Genomic DNA, 11,628 nt, shown 5'->3' on the forward strand with positions numbered 1-11,628 from the left:
TACTCTCACTCATCACGTTCTCAAAAGCACATCACATATAACAAAAATCTCCTAGGCTAAGGCATCACAAATCAGGCCACTCTAGTCCTAAGATATGAAATACCTAGCCTGTCTCTAGCATGCATAATATCTCATAAAATGTATCATAAATATCTTATAATACAAAAGTAAGGGTATTTTGGGAAATCACCGTTCGGGCTCTGGGTGATTGTACATACTGCTCTTTCTTGCTTTCTCTTTGAACTCTTATTCACTTTTAGAAAATCATTTCTTTGAAAACTCTTCTTACTTCCTCAGTTTGAGTCCAGATTACCCGAAGGTGCATCCGAATACCTCAAACCAAGGCTCTGATACCAACTTGTAACACCGAAAATTTTAAAACAAATTTTTCGTTTAAAAATCGTTTATCTCTTTAACACTTTTTTGTAAAAATCTCAATTTTTTGTTTAAAGTACAAGGACATAACTCCATAATCAAATAAATAGAAATCCAGGATCCTCTAAAACATAACTCTTCTCTGATGTGTACAATCGATCCGGTGCCGTCCCGTGATCATAAGAAAACCTGAAACACAAAGCACAAAACACTGTAAGCACGAAGCTTAGTGAGTTCCCCAAAATACCACATATAACACATACGCCACTCAAGGTTATAATATGACCCTCCGGTCGGTGTGTCTCAGTGAAACCCTCCAGTTTCGTATTGTTGGATCCTTCGGTCCGGTCTATATCGTTGGACCCTCCGGTCCGATCTATAAACTCCGCATAGCATAAATCACAAAGACATGATGCATAACACATCACATATATCATAATACTCAATGTAAGCACATAAGACCCTCCGGTCACACATAACTACCACTCAAGGTAACGTATAGTTAGAAGACTCACCTGGAAGCAGAAAGAAATTATCTTTACACTTGAATCTCGACTCGCCACCGCCTAACACATAAGGAAAATATCCCTAATTAAACCGACAATTTCTCTTTCCCTCTCTAATTGGGTAGTGGGTAAAAGACCATTTTACCCCTCTATGATCTCCATTACTTATGTTGACCGAAACCCCAAAGTCAACAGAAGTCAACTCAAGTCAACGGTAAACTCTGACCAGACTCGTCGAGTGCACAAGAATGACTCGGTGAGTCCATGCGTGTCTTCTGACTCCTCTAAGGCCTCACTCGACTCGTCGAGTGAACCTTCCACTCGACGGGTCTCCACTGGATTCGAATGGCGGGGTAACCTGACTCGACTCGTCGAGTCTTCCCATGGACTCGGCGAGTCTCCTCCATGACTATGCTCATTCGAACTTCTGAGGCCAGATCCGCTTTACCAGCTAGTAGATCTAACCTTCTAGCACTCAAAAGTCACGTAAAGGTTCAAACTTTACGTTCATGCAACCCACAATTAGCCATAGATGGAGAAATAACCCTTAAAATGATCACCTAAGCTCCAAACTCAGAAAGGACTGCATAAACCTGGGGAATAGGGACTCTCTGGACCTCTCAAGGTCCAGATCTGAAGATATACACACAAATGGGACATCACATACTCTAGATCTCTTACCAAAAGAAGAGAAGAAACCCTAGATTCATGAAATCTATCACACAAACGAAGATGAACATGAATCCTTACCTCTCACATAAGCTCTGAATGAAATGATGGAAGATTTGAGTCCTACAAAACAACCTAACACGAAATCCATCCTTCCCCTTGCTAGAACACACCAAAATGTGATGAATTGGCCCTCCTCTTGCACCACAAGCTTTCTATGTGTTCTTTAGGGTTTCTCAGGGTGTAGTGGCCGCAAATGAAGGCCATAAGGACCTTTAAATAGGTCCCAAACCCGAGAAATTAGGGTTTATCTACCCAACACCTAGTTGGCGAGTCCCTCCTCTAACTCGTCGAGTCCACTCATTAAATCTGCATGAAAAACCCGTCTCAACTCGGCGAGTCGGATCCTCAACTCGTCGAGTCTATCCTTTAATCAAAAGATTAAACTACACAATATACCCCTGAAAATTCGGATGTTACAAAGACCGACATGGATGGGAAAATACATACATATAAGGCATGATTGGTTGTGAAGGGCTTTACTCAAACTCCTGGAGTTAACTATGATGAGACCTTCTCACCGGTTGTGAAGATTAAATCTATAAGGGTTATTCTAGCCATAGCTACGTTTCATGATTACAAAATATGGCAGATGGATGTCAAAGCCGCTTTCCTTAATGGGAAGTTGGTTGAGGATGTTTACATGATTTAACTAGAGGGTTTCGTCAATGTGAAGCACCCTAATAGAGTATGTAAGCTTGATAAATCCATTTATGGATTGAAACAAGCATCTTACAGATGGAATCTTTGTTTTGATGAGAAAGTCAAAGAGTTTGGTATCTCGAGAAGTGGGGATGAGTCATGTGTATATGTCAAAGCTAGTGGGAGTATAGTTAGCTTCCTCGCATTGTATGTGGATGACATACTGCTCATAGGAAACGTCATCCCAACCTTGCAGGAGGTTAAGTCCTGGCTTGGGAAGTGTTTCGCTATGAAGGACCAAGGATAAGCAGCTTATATTCTTGGGATAGGGATTTTGAGAAATAGGGGTAAGAGACTAATAGGACTTAGTCAGATTACTTACTTGGATAAAGTGTTAAAACGTTTTAGCATGGAAAAATTCCAAGAAAGGGGAGTTACTAATCCAAAGCAATACCAAGTTGAGTAAGACTCAGAGTCCGAGTACCGATGTCGAGATAGCAGAGATGAGCAGAGTACCTTATGCTTCCGTTGTTAGCTCAATCATGTATGCTATGACATGTACTCGCCCTAATGTGGCTTTCGCTTTGAGCATGGTCAACATATATCAAGGAAATCCTGGTAGAGCTCATTGGACTGCAGTAGGAGTGATGACTTGAGAGTGCAAGGGTATAGTGAAGCAAGTTTTCAGACCGACCGAGATAATTTCCAGTCTCAATCAGGTTGGATCTTTACCCTTAATGGAGGAGCAGTAACTTGGAAAAGTTCCAAGCAGGAGACTGTGGTTGATTCAATGTGCGAATTAGAATACATAGTAGCAAGTGAAGCATCGAAGGAGGCAATATGGCTCAAGAACTTCATTGGAGACCTTGGAGTTGTACCAGCCATAAAGGAGTCTGTGGAGATTTTCTGTGATAACAAAGGTGCAGTTAACTTAACCAAGGAACCAAGGGATCATGGTAGATCCAGGCATATCGACAAAAAATATCACTTTATTAGACATCAAGTAGAAGAGGGACTCCTCGTAGTAAAGAGGTATCAACAAAGGAGAACCCAGCAGTTCCCCTTACGAAGGGACTGAGTACGGTTAAGCATTTACAGCACGCTAGGAGCATTGGACTGAAGGACGATATTAGTTTTAGTGATTAGATAGCTATTAGAAACCTATAATAGATAAATTGTAATTGAAATTTTGATGATTAAATAAAGGTGTTTTATTTATAAGTAATGTTACTGTCTTGTGTCAATTATTTACTATTGTTTCACTTTGTATGTTTTATCTTCCAGAATAATAGAATTATTCAAACTGTCCACAGTCAATCATATGTTGGAAGTAAGTATGAAAGAAGACTGTCATGAATTGGCTTATAGACTATCTAAAGCGTTTAGACATAGAAAAAGTTTGCTGCAACGTTCATAAGTGCTTATGAAATAAGATTTGAGTATTGGATTAAACCCGCGCTCACATGAATCACTTCATGGAATTTATCACGAGTGATTATGAGACAATAATATCATATAGTCTTTAAACCTAGATATATGAGTTGTTGTTTATGATTTGGTTGAGCATTGATAATGCGTAAACGCATCAGTAACTTGATGTTATAAAATGTATTGTTGTGTACGATTTGATGAGCAAATAGTACAAGCATATAAGTCAAAGTTTATTTGTTCCTTTTATCCTAAGAAGGTAAAAGCGATATCTTGGGCCCTCGATGATTTGTGTCGAATTATGTGTCGAGACCGGTCAGGACTAAATTGATGTGTTCGATTAAGTTCTATGTCAGCCAAATCAGAAATCGGGAAACAAAATTGCTGGACAATAAGTATGACTATGTTCCATGTAATTTTCCGCACGATATCTTGAGAACGGAGGACTATACGATCCCTTATCTATAGGATGTGTCATAGTTCGACAGTGGCTTTTGAGAGCTACGATTGCTAGTCGGATTTTGAAGTAGTACTTGCATTTATAGTTATTAAACTTATCCAAGTGGGAGACTGTTGGATTAGGTGTCTAAGCCCATAACTATAGTTGGTATGTACTTGACCCGATAGTAGCATGGTCATTTTGGATTGCCTTCACCAAAGTAACTTGACTGGATGAATAATGGAGAAAATGGATAATTGCGGTTTATTAATATATTATGAGAATAATATATTAAAGGAAAATTCATATTATTTAATTAATGTTGTTCAAGAATTAATTTGGAATTTTGGGGTCAAAAGAGATTAATTAAATTAAGGGGACTGATATTGTAATTATGTGATAACTGCAAAGTGGGCTGAGGAACCCTAAAGATAGGGTGGACGAAATCTTATGGATCGCCCATAAGAATTCGCTCAAGGCTATGATTCTGGAAGGATCTTATGGGCTGCTTAGAGCCTAAGCAACCGGATTAGGTCTTTGACTGGAACCCTAATTCCTCACCTATATAACGAACCCCTTGGGCACCTAAAATTGGCTACACTAACCATAAGGATTACTAGAGCCTATTTTCTTCTTCTTCTTCTTCTTCTTCTTCTTCTTCTTCTTCTTCTCTATCTCTTGTATTCTCCAATTGCTTTGGTGTTTGTGATCTTTTAAAGGGCATCGCATTTGAGGTGCTAGGTTCTCAAAGGCTTAAGATCATCAAGCTACAAACAAAGGTAACATTCTAACTCTTCATTAGATGTAGATTTCAATTTTTGTTGCATGCTCGATTAGGGGTTATAGCTTTAGATGATTATTGCATGTACAATTAGAGAAAACTAGATCCAAAGCTTTAGGGTTACATGTGCACCATAAGATGTTGTTATGCTCAAAAACCCATCATATATATCCTAGGATATAGGATGTTGTTATGTTGTAGTGATCTGTTAGATCGACATTATTATTTGTTTACTAGTTATATTTTTATCTGTTGCATATATCGACATAGTGAGGTTGGGTTGAGACAATACTACTCTATGCAGAAGCCAACAAACCTGTGAGCAAGCCAGACATAAGTTGAGGGTAAAAAAGGCAAGCTAGACTTATGATATGGGCTCGGGAGCAAGCCATACATAAGTTGAGGGCCGAAAAAGGCAAGCCAAACTTATGTTGTGGGCTTGAGAGCAATTTAGACATGAGTTGTGGGCCACGTGGGCAATCCAAACTCGTACTGTGGGCTTAGGAGTAATCCAGTCTGATTGTTGTGGACCCAGTATGCATGCTATTATATGTTTGTGTGGTGGTACTTTAGAGGAATTCACTAAGCCTTGACTTACAATTTGATTTTATGGTTTCAAGTACTTCCGTGGACATGGGCAAGGCAAATGCTTAATCGTGCACATCATTATGGATTTTATGTGATAATGATTTGTGGGATACTCTGATTCATTTTTATGGTTTTTGGAAACTATGTTTTTATGAAATTTATAATTTTTACCTTGATTTTTGGGATGTTACATGAATTTTCTCCCCATCAGATAAACCCTGCATTTTTAAAACGTCTTTAACGGTCGCCATAATCTCTTTCTCATAAATAGACTTTAGTCTAGCTTTTGAGACGTAGTATGTAGTTGTAGAATGTAATATGTTTGTTCATCATACATATTCTTACACAATAAAGTTATCGATTTTACTATTCTTACACTTGTTCATTATACATATTCTTACACGTTAAAATTACTGACTTTACTAATTATCCTTAGGTTTTGCTCAAAAACTAGTTATACAATTCTACGGTTCATAAATTTAATATTATTGAAGCATACAAAGAAAGATTGTTCATCAAATCAAAAATATACTCAAGAATAAATAGTAAATTTATCAACTTTAACACATACGAATTTTAATCAAGCGAACATATTATATAATTAATTGGATTTAATTTGAAATTATTGAAACCAACACATAGTTTGTGAATCATCTACTCTAAACGAAAGTAAACGAAAGTAAATGATTGTTAGCCCAAATTCAATTCAGAAATAACACAACTAGAAATCAAATAAACTTTGATAAACATGATTAATTAGACAAAACCGAATGATTCCCATGTGTTTCTTCTCTTGATTCCTTCGGATCTCGCTCCGATGTTGATCTTCATTTTCCAAAATTATTATGAGGTTTCTTTTGTCGTAAAACTTTGTGAGAAACTTTATTTTTCTCTAATGATCAGAATATGTCCGTATTTATAAAGTTTTCAAATTCCGTAAGTCGTGTCATGATGGCTTATCCATCGTGTCGCTAAACATAATCCATATCATGTGTTCTCCAAGTTTAACAGGGCATAGTTATTTATACGTAATCATGATTCATCATCTTCATGTTGCTTAACCCACATGAATGCGTATCGTAATTTTTTCACAATCTTTTTCTTTTTTCATCAATTCATTCCAACTATTCACTTTAGCGCATCATTTTGTTTCTATTTTATTCCAAAAATGTATTTATGGCTACAAAACAATATTTACGCCTACTAAGTAGTTCCTTGATTTTGGACTAAAATAGGATAAAAGTATCAAGAGATCGCATAGAATATATGAATAAAAATATCAATATCAGTTAACTATTGAAGATGCTATAACTCAAGTCGGAATTAGTCGAATTAGTAAAAACGGACTATTGAGCCGGTTTATATAGACTTATTAGAAGCTTTATTACATAAAATTGAAGATGCTATAACTTAAGTCGGAATTAGTCGAATTAGTAAAAACGGACTATTGAGCCGGTTTATATAGACTTATTAGAAGCTTTATTACATAAAATTGGATTCTGTCATCATCATCAAATCTAATATCTAATAATTGGGACTAACATATATTGTTTATTTGCGTTGTTTATAGAATTTGCACTAGTGGACCATGTGTTGATATGGATTGGACATTTTATATTTCTTTTGCAAGATTCCAATCTAAGCAAAAAGAAACATTAAAGCATCATCTAATTAAGCCGATGGATTTAAAACCAAATGACCCTGACCGAGAGTGTGGACCTTTTCTTGACATGACTGTTTATCATGGATTCTTTTAATATTTCTAGATTGCATTAGCTTCAAGCTATCCACTTGATACGGGTTACACAACATAACTAACACCTTCAATATTGGTGGGAGATTAGAAATTTTAACTTTAAAACTTATTGCAAATAACATTTGACTATCTTAAACAAAAAAGAAAAGTACAGAAAGTTCAGAGAAGTATATATTATCTTGCCGGCCATAGCTATGGCCAAAATAGGAAGAAACTATGAAGTAACATGGCCTAGCACAAACTGTTTTTTTATTTATCATAAATTACAAAAATGGTTATTTTTATTTTTATTTCTTTGTTATAATGTTTTGTTTCTATTTTTTAATTAAAATATAAAAACCAAAGTATAATATTGTAGAAAGAAGAAATCAAATATTATAATGAGAGGAAAACTAAAAATATACATCGTTATTTATTTCATTGACCTTTTTATTAGATAATTGCATCGAGGAATATTCGTTTGATTAGACTATTCGGAGTGGGAAGATGTTATAGACTCGTCGTGTGCGTGATAGGTGTGAACACCACCCCCGGGGTAGCGTCATTGGCATGGTGGTGATGGTCTGTTCTTCTTCTTCCTCCTCCTCCTCCTCTTCTCTCTCTCTCTCTCTCTCTCTCTCTCTCTCTCTCTCTCTCTCTCATGCGTTAAGAGCAACACCGGTGGTGGTGGTGGAGGGATGCGGTTGACTTGGGAGTGAGGTGGAACAAGCCAATTGGTTTTTATAAAACCTGGTTGAACCGTTAAAATCTGTACTGAAACGGTGTAATTGGACTTAGTGATCTTTTTCACATCTATTTAAACTTTTCTTATCATGGTGTGCATCTTTTGTTTGATAAAGGGTTGCATATCTATTCTTTCAATTCTAGAAAATGAATATGAGAATATGAGAATCCTCCTTAATATATGAAAATAGTTTTGTCATTTGTTTTCTTCTAATGCATTTTGCTACATGATTTTTTCTTATTATTTTTATTTTTTCCACATGTCATTTTATGATTTTTTTTGGTTTTATTAAATTTCACATAATATCTAAATGTAATAATAAATACATATTAATTTCATTAATGGACATCCATTCTAATTTCATATTTACTAAATTAAAGCATCATTAGTTTCCTTTATTTATTTATGTAAATTATTTGTTTAAATTTAAAAGAAAAAAAACAATTTAATTTTAATAATTCAATATTTTTCTCACTTTTTATAAATTCAAACATCAAATGTTTAGAACTTTCATGTATATAATTTTTTTAAATAAACTCATATAATACATGGGTTTGACACCTAATATTTCGAATATGGGATAACAATATAACATTTGACTTGATTTCTAATGTTAACATTGACCAAATTTGTAGACTCTCAAAATGATAAAAAAAAAAAAAAAAAAATTGTGACTTGGATCTTTGATAAGGTTTTCTTTATAGCTTAAGTGATGTATTTTTGTTACTAAAAAATGTTAATGTTATGAAACTTTTGGATTATGTCTGACGCTTTCTCGTAATGAAATTGTGTAAACTCTATTTGATATTATAATTATTTAAATTTGGAGAAATGGGTTAACTAAAGAGTCAAACCGGAAATCCGCCATAGTCAAACCGAAAACCACTTATCAGATCAGTTTAACTCAAAACCTGATTTTAAAACATTGCTGATAAGCTATGTAAACATTCACATGACATACAACACATAATCACATATAACCGTGTCAAGTGATATTCGGTTGATTGGGTTAATAGCACGTAATAGCTTCGAGATAATTTAATGGGATAATGACTTAGGAGGGTAATAAGGTTTTCGGTTTGTCCGTATTAGGTCACTAAGGTTTTTTTTGTGCGTATTAGACCAATATGGTTGTTATTACCGTTTAAAAATAGTCCTTTTACCGGTTTTAACGGTTAAAAAGGACTATTTCTAAACGGTAATAACAACCATATTGGTCTAATACGCACAAAAAAACCTTAGTGACCTAATACGGACAATCTGGAAACCTTATTACCATCCTAAGTCATTAACCCTAATTTTAAAGACATTGAGAATATATGACTATCAACAGTAAACTACTTCGTTTAGAACTCGTGTCGTCCCATATAACCTGCTACTCCTCTATATAGCGAAGCTCTTCATCTATAGTCGTCCCTTTGGGGAAATCTGATAAAATTGGAACGATACAGAGAAGATTAGCATGGCCGCTGCGCAAGGATGACACGCACAAATCGAGAAATGGTCCAAAATATTTTTTAACCCTTCGTCGTCTTCTCTGGAACCCTAATTCCCTTTTCAAATGCTAATAGAGTTCAATTGCAATTCTTACATTTCAGTAGTTCATCTACTGAAGTCATGATCAGACAACATGTGGATTCTATGGTCAGATTGATCTTCTTGTTGATGTCTTCAACCATTTGTGGCAAGTAAGGGTGATCTTTCTTTCTATAAAGTCTCCTTTAGGTTTTTTACTTTTCCTATCATTAAGTTTCATGCTTTATAAACTTCCATTTATGTGTTGTATATAGTATGTATGTATTTGTTTATGTGCTGATTTTTTTTATTCATTTTGCAACTTCAGTTTCTTAGTTCATGTTGTGGTTTTGCTTTTTATAAAATAATTGATAATATACATCCTATACAAGTCCCCGTTGGTTTTACATTTCCATTCGTTATCAAATGTAGACATTGATGGGAGGTATCAAAGTGAGATTTTGTTTTTGTACATATGGATGTGTTCATGTAAACATTTAAATGACAAAAAAGAAGTTATTGATAAAATGTTGCATATTTATGTAATGAAGATCATCAATCATATGAGTTTTTGGACTTAGAAGTTCTGGAAGGGTTGTGAGATAAGTTTAAATGGAAGCAACTATTTTCAGTCAAACAAATCATTCACATTGATTAGTAAGCATGTTTTCTAAATAATTAGGGTTAATGACTTAGGAGGGTAATAAAGTTTCCAGTTTGTCCATATTAGGTCACTAAGGTTTTTTTTGTGCGTATTAGACCAATATGGTTGTTATTACCGTTTAGAAATAGTCCTTTTTACCCGTTAAAACTGGTAAAATGACTATTTATAAACAGTAATAACAACCATATTGGTCTAATACACATAAAAAAAACCTTAATGACCTAATACGGACAAACTGAAAACCTTATTACCCTCCTAAGTCAGTATCCCTAATTTAATAGGTAAAGAATATGTTATATTGATTTGTTCCGTTTGAATTTTGTATGTTTTTTATCCGAAATGTCTGAATCATTCATTTTTTTTATAGAGATGGTCCCATAAAATTCTTCTTTATGGACATTACTTATTCACTAAAATAATGAAACAAGTATTGAATTTAGAAGAGTTGAAGATAAAGACAACAAAGCTTTACTAAAACATAACAAAATAAAAAATGGATAAATATTCGGAACATGTTTGAAGTTAAAAGATACTCGGTGATTGTTTTTGTATGCCTTTAATATATATGAATAAAAATTTACAAATATAGAAGAAAAAATAGTCCAATCTTTTATTCGATATTTCTATGAGACCGAGTCATATTATGTTATTAAATAAATAGTAAGAAAAAGTCGCACGAAATAGATGAACAATTTTTACATAAATAGTTAGAAATATAGGTCCTATAATAGAACTATTATGTATATTTATCTACGATAGTTAACTAGCATCGGTTTTATATTTATTTTTGAACTATAATGAACCGGCCGTTTTTTACAATAACTCGATTAAAATAAACCGTTAGAAACTTAATTGGACCAGTTAAATTGAATAAATAACATAAAAATAAGACATTTCACATGATAAATTCTGGTGGTCTTTCCATATATATTTAGATTTTTCTCATACATCTTGTGTTTTGATAATGACTTGCAGATCCATCGTTTGCAAAGCAAATACATTTCTAATGTTCATATTATCTAATTTTATAGACCTTCAAAATTATAAAAACTTGTTTGTAAGAAATCTTTAACAAGTTCCCTCTTAGATTAAATGGTGTGATTTTATTACTGAAAAATATTTTTTTAAACCGTTTGTATTTATCTAAATTATATTTAGTTTTCATATTATATATTGTATGTTTTTAATGTATTTAGATTGATGTAAATATGTATATGTATGTAGAAAAATAAAAACAAAAATAAAAATTTTGAAAAGCGAATTAACCTTACGGTGGAACATTTTGAATAAAAAACCTGTCAAAAAGTCCGGTTCAATTAAAAGAAGTTTTTTAAAATATGTTTATCCAAATAGTTAAAAAAATACAATTTAAAATCTTAATAACTAAATATCAAGAAAAATAATTTAATTTCAAAACAAAAAATCACGGTTGCCAAACCGAAAACAAGATTTACACATCTCGTTTTGACTCGACTTGTTAA

General features: G+C 33.8%; 1 non-coding gene across 1 annotated transcript; it reads left to right on the forward strand.

Annotated features, from left to right (window-relative positions):
• The first annotated feature begins 9,380 nt into the window (after positions 1 to 9,380).
• Positions 9,381 to 9,483, forward strand: LOC111913680 (U6 spliceosomal RNA). The gene has a single exon (XR_002857577.1). It is a non-coding gene; the product is annotated as a U6 spliceosomal RNA (small nuclear RNA).
• Positions 9,484 to 11,628: the final 2,145 nt, after the last annotated feature.

This window comes from Lactuca sativa, chromosome 2 (assembly GCF_002870075.4).
Source record: "Lactuca sativa cultivar Salinas chromosome 2, Lsat_Salinas_v11, whole genome shotgun sequence".
Taxonomy (NCBI): domain Eukaryota; kingdom Viridiplantae; phylum Streptophyta; class Magnoliopsida; order Asterales; family Asteraceae; genus Lactuca; species Lactuca sativa.